Here is a 6,109-nt window from a genome sequence, read left to right on the forward strand (position 1 = left end):
AGCTTTTTGAAGATGAAAACATGTTTTCACAGTGATATGAGACGAAATAATAGGTGGAATTAGGTAGAAACATGTAGAATATGAAATTCAATTACTAGAAATTGAAAAATACCCGAAGTTACAATCAACAAGCTCACTTTATAGACATAATTATCACAACCTCAACAACTATATCTAAGAAAAAGAAATAAATCTAAAGCACAAAGTTACCTAACTCACTTTATATACATGGAAACTTTACGACTTTAGAGAAAATCATAATCCAAAACTGGAATCTAAAAAATGGTATACGTTTGTTCATAGTCTAAAAATTGAGTCTTATATAGACGTTCGATATAAGTAACCTACAAACTAGAAAAGCCTAGTATTACAAGTTATGTTGACTACCTAAAACTAGTCATATTTATATGCAATGTTTATGTCCATTAAATTTTCTTCCAACTTATTCCAGGTCAATGTTCAAGGTACAATAGGTTCCAAGTCAGCTTATTCACTTTGATAACAAGTGACACACAAGTCTGGTTGGATTCTCATGCAAATCTTCTTATGCAAAGCTAACTCAAGTCACCGATAAACTAATTACACAATGAATGAATCCTCTCATGTTCATTGCATCCCAGTTTCACAACGGCAGCTCTACTCCAATGTTATCCAAACTCCTGATCAATTTCACACACTTCTTTAGCCAAACTAATTTTCCTCCAATTGCATTGGACAACTCAATGTTATCACCTAAAGAACATTAAAAATAATTGAATTACACATAACACACACAAACTACAACTGCACTATATTAGACTAACTAATTCAACTAAAGAACACTTTATAATTTCTACTATAGTATTAAGAACTAAACTGACTCATACTATTTATTAAGCTAGAAATTAACTACAATTAGAACTAAATAAAAATCATAGCTAAAAACACTTTATTAACACAAATTTGCAAAATCAAGAAATTTAGTCTACAAACTAAATTTATCCTAAAAACAAGGAATTAGACACTAAGTGATGAGGTTTTCTTAACAACCTATTTCCCAACAAGTGCACATGTATGTTATAGTACCAATCAAGTGTTGTATCCAAAAGATTTGTCAAGATTAGCCACTATTTACCTCTAGATTCAATGGAATAGTAATTTTGCAAAAGTGATTTTTGACTGAATAAGTGAATGAAATCTAAGTTTAAGAAAACAACAGTTTAAATATGTGGTGATTCTGGATTTTGTTTTCTATCTTTCAACCATTATGATTTCTTCTTTTCCTACTTAGTGTATATTGTGTTTTAATGCTTTCGAAGTACTCTTTCTGTGTAGATCTACACCCATTTCTACAGTCTAAAACTTAGGGACTTCAAACCTAGTGTGATTCCTCCACTCTTGGTTGAACAAATCCCTGTTTTACAGTACAAGACTTTCCCCACCCAGCATGCTCTCTTGATCTTATGGAAGCCTCTAGCAAGAACATAGTGATTTGATTATACCACAACTTGGATTAATCTACCAACTCAATCCAAACAATTTAGATGGAATAATAGAAGTAAATCAAACCACAAATAGTTAAAATAGACTGCACATAAATATTTAAGAAAGTAATCAATACAAAGAAATCAAGTTCAACTACATCCAACCTCCCATAAAAATAAATCAACCACTCATATTAATAGGCAAACTAAGCATAAAAAGTTGTTGATCTCTCTCCATATCCCTTTATGCCCCTCTTAATATTTTATCCATGTTTACAAGGAGAAAGAGCCTAAAGTTCTAAAGGAAATTGGATGCCTAGACCAAATGGAGAGCCTTATTTTTATAGAACAGTTTGGGCGGTGCTCTTGTTTGCCTAGCCCCTTTGCTTGGTGCTTAAGTCTTCCTTCTTGCAAATGTTTCTTTAACAACTTAGCCTCTTCTTTTTAAGCTTAAGCTTCCTTAATGATGGAGGTTTCCTTATGCAACTTAGTGCCAATTATTAGGCTCAGCCAGAGAGTTCAGGCAAGCTTGTCCTATATTTCCTTCTTCCCTAGCTCAACACTAGTGCATATGGCTCAGCCTCAAGTATGCTATTTTCTTTTGTTTTCTCTGCAAAACAACATAATATCATCAATATCTACAAATTTGGTTTACTCTAGGAATTCTGCATGATTAAGCTAAAAAGGGATACTTTGCTTCTAGATAGGCTCATTAAATACATGATAAGTGTCTAATTTGAAATGTATTTGAAAGCACTTTTAGACACTTATCACTAAGCACAATCCAAAAAAAATGCAATTATCTTAGAAAAATATGAACAACAAACCTATCTTTTTATTGATTTATTATTGAAAAGCAAAACCTCAAAATTATCACACACTTACCATCCCAAGTGTGTAAACAATCCAGTCAAGTATTAATCTTTCTTTAGGGTTCGCATGGATAAACACAAACATTTAACATTTCTTATGAATAATCTACTCAAGAGAGGTCACTTTAGTGACTTCTTGATTCAATTAGATCATTTAAAATGCTAAACTAGCAAAATTTTAACCTCTATGTACCAAATCAAAATAAAAATAAAAGCTTTCAAAACGAATTTTATCGTGAATTTTGAAACCGCCAATTTTAAGCAACGCTCTATGCATACTCATATAATGTTGATGTGCGTAAGAAACCCAAATTTCAAAATTTTAAAAATCACACATGAATAGAGTATAGGTTGTTTTGATATCAATTGAACAAATATTCTAAGAAATACTAATTGTGCCTAATCACATGCTTTTACCCATAGAGACTCAAAATACATAACACAATCATATATTCATATTTAATGAACCCATAATTTAATTCGTGATGGAAAAAAATGTACATCATACTTGAGTTTGCCATTAGGAATGATGTGGGTTATGAGATTAACTACATGTATGTGATCTTCCAAATGTCGAAAACCTCAAGAATCACTTTCGTTATCTCTCTTAATAAGGATGAAGAGAAAACAAAACTCTAATATCGTACGTAATGTTTCCTTCTCTACAAATGGGGATCGTAACCCATTTTATAATTGTTGTCGATCACATTGCATATTTTAATAATTCTAATTTGACCCCTCATCAAATAAGAATATTACTTTAGAGTATCTACACAACAACCTTTCATGATAATTATGCCTTTAATTATAAACTTAATATTAACATACAACTTTTGTAATTTTAACTAACCAAATAATGGCTCTAACACATTTAAATAATATATTTGACCTAAGAATTCTAACACTATATGGGCTAAAAAGACACCGAGAGACAACAAATTAAAATTGAATTGGAGTACATATAAAACATTATCAAGTACCAATGTAGGAGAAAGTTGAACAACACCAATATCTACAATAGGAATAAAAGATTTATTGGATAATGCACGAGTTTTATTAATGGCATAATTGTAAGATTGAAAACATGATAAAGAATAAACAACATAAGTGTTGATACCTAAATGAATGATCAATTTATCTTTAAGCAAATAATTGATAGAAATAACAAAATTAAACTAAATAATTGGAAAAATGACATGTATCCAAAGTAGACATATTCATACCATTCAAAGCAATTGACCATAAGACATTGGCGTTTTCATCCATGACATCCATGGGAGAAAACAAAATATTATTATAGTGAATATGGAAATATCAAGATGTATCGTTTACACAAAAGTGATAACTATATATGATAGAAAAACATAATCACTCATTATATATAATATCTAATTATAGTTTATTATAATAAATTATAATTTTTGATTTAAAAGTTATATCTAACACACCCTTATTTTGGTGATAATAAATAAGACAATTTTTGCATGTTTGATAAAAATCACTTAGTATGAAATATGTTTTAGACAATGCATAAAGAGCTAAACGATTAAATTAGCACGATTATAGAACCAATATTTGATTCGATGCAATATGAATTCAAAGTTCTCTATCCAAGATGTGTTGATCTCACAATCACTTTTTGAGTCAAGAGGTAACAAGAAAAGGCTCGAAGATGTCTCACAAGGGTTGGATGCAACTATAACTTTTACACATTACTCTTATAAAAATTTGACATATCTGGCACAAATGTGAAACAAAAGTGTTACAAGATACAAACATCGTTAAATCCTGACCATACGAGTCTTATAGAAGAACCAACATATGTTCGCAAATTAGTATATGATAACACATATTTTGTACACATTTTTATAGCTTTATTGTATAGTTATTACACTTTTCAAAAGCTTTAATTTTGTTCTTAGTTTATTTTCATTTTTTAATAATAAATTGGATTTCATGACATATTTGCTTTAATTTTTATTTTTATTTCATCTAACATTTACTCATTGTTTCTCTCATAACTTTCTTTGTAGATCATATTTTGGTCTGATTAGTTCCACCATATATATATATATATATATATATATATATATATATATATATATATATATATATATGAGTCGTTGGATTTGAACTTCTCGGTTGTTTTTTATGACTTTTAGAAATTGAGAAAAAATTGTTGAAAAAATTATAAACAAAACCTACATATTAGCTCTTTCATTGTATTAGTTTACCTTTTATAATTGGAATTAAAGAATTCATTAGAGCTTAGATTCGGCAAACTTTAGCTTCAGATTTCAAACCTTAAATAAAACTTTTCATCTATTAAAAACTATATAGAAATCATTTGCAAAATTTTAGAGCTTTAGTTTCTTTCTTTCCTCTAGTCTCTTCTACTTTATTTTTTGTTTTTTCGTCTTCTTTTATTTCTTCCATCTTTATTAATGAGCAGATTTAAAATAAAATATTACACATTAGTTGTTCAAACATTACATTACATGATTACATTTACAATAAAATAGTCAAAGTAAAAGGTCAACTAACTATGTGCTATAGTAATTAAAAAGTTTAGAGACTTAAAAATGTCAACTAAAAAAAGATAATACTATATATCCCAAAGAACAACATTTGAAACAATTCCAATTGATATACATACACACACACACATATATATATATATATATATATATATATATATATATATATATATATATATAATCTAGTTATATAATCACCGACGAAATTATTTAAACGATCGTGAAACTGACAATGAGTTAAGTAAATCTTAATAAGATGATGTTGAGCAAACGATGAAAAGAACATGTGATATGAAGGACTCTATGCAGATTGATAAGAGAATAACAAATATTTAGATTTCTAACTTTAGAAATTCCTAATACAAGATCCAAAATAAGAAACGAAGAACATAGATAAATACCTCAACAATGTTCCAACGAGGTAACTGCTTCTTGAGCTTAACCTTGTACGGTTTCAATTCCAGATCGAACCTCTGCAACTTTTCCTTCCACCACAACAAAATTTTCCATTAAATCAAGAGACCTTATGCTAATGAAAATGGATAATGGATAGAGCAAACTAGTAGCAAAATCAATTGATTTAGGGTTCCAAAAATAGTGAAAGAGGAACGAAAAGAAGAAACTATACCTTCAAAATGTGAATCTATGACAAAAAACATGAAGTTCGAATGATGTTTTCGATTATCATCTTCAAAGGAGGTAACCACAATTCTCAACTATAAGACTCATTTAGACCCTTTAAAGTTAAACTAAGACATGGGCTTTCAATGTAAATACATTTAACATCTCAATATAAAAAATTTAAAGTTTAATTATATAAAATTAAAATAACATTAAAAATTGTGACAATCAAATAAAACTAACAGAAACAGTAAATATTTGTAGCATTTTATTTAGCTACAAAAAAAAAATCACTAATAAAAAATATTTGTTTTGTAGTTAAAAAGACTAAAATTATAATTTAATATTTGATAATGTGATAACAAAGAATCATCTATATCTATCTATCTATTTATCTATATCTATTCTATCTATTCTATAACAATAAAGGGGATTTCTCTTTTTGTGTCCACATTTCATAATACCTGTTTTACCCTTAGTTATTTTAAAAATTAATTATTAATTATTTTATAATCTATCTATCTATTTTATAACAATAAAGCAATAAATGGGATTTCTTTTTTGTGTCCACATTTCATAATACCCGTTTTACCCTTAGTTATTTTAAAAATTAATT

This window comes from Vigna unguiculata, chromosome 4 (assembly GCF_037176805.1).
Source record: "Vigna unguiculata cultivar grain cowpea cultivar isolate G323 ecotype 2 chromosome 4, ASM3717680v1, whole genome shotgun sequence".
NCBI lineage: Eukaryota > Viridiplantae > Streptophyta > Magnoliopsida > Fabales > Fabaceae > Vigna > Vigna unguiculata.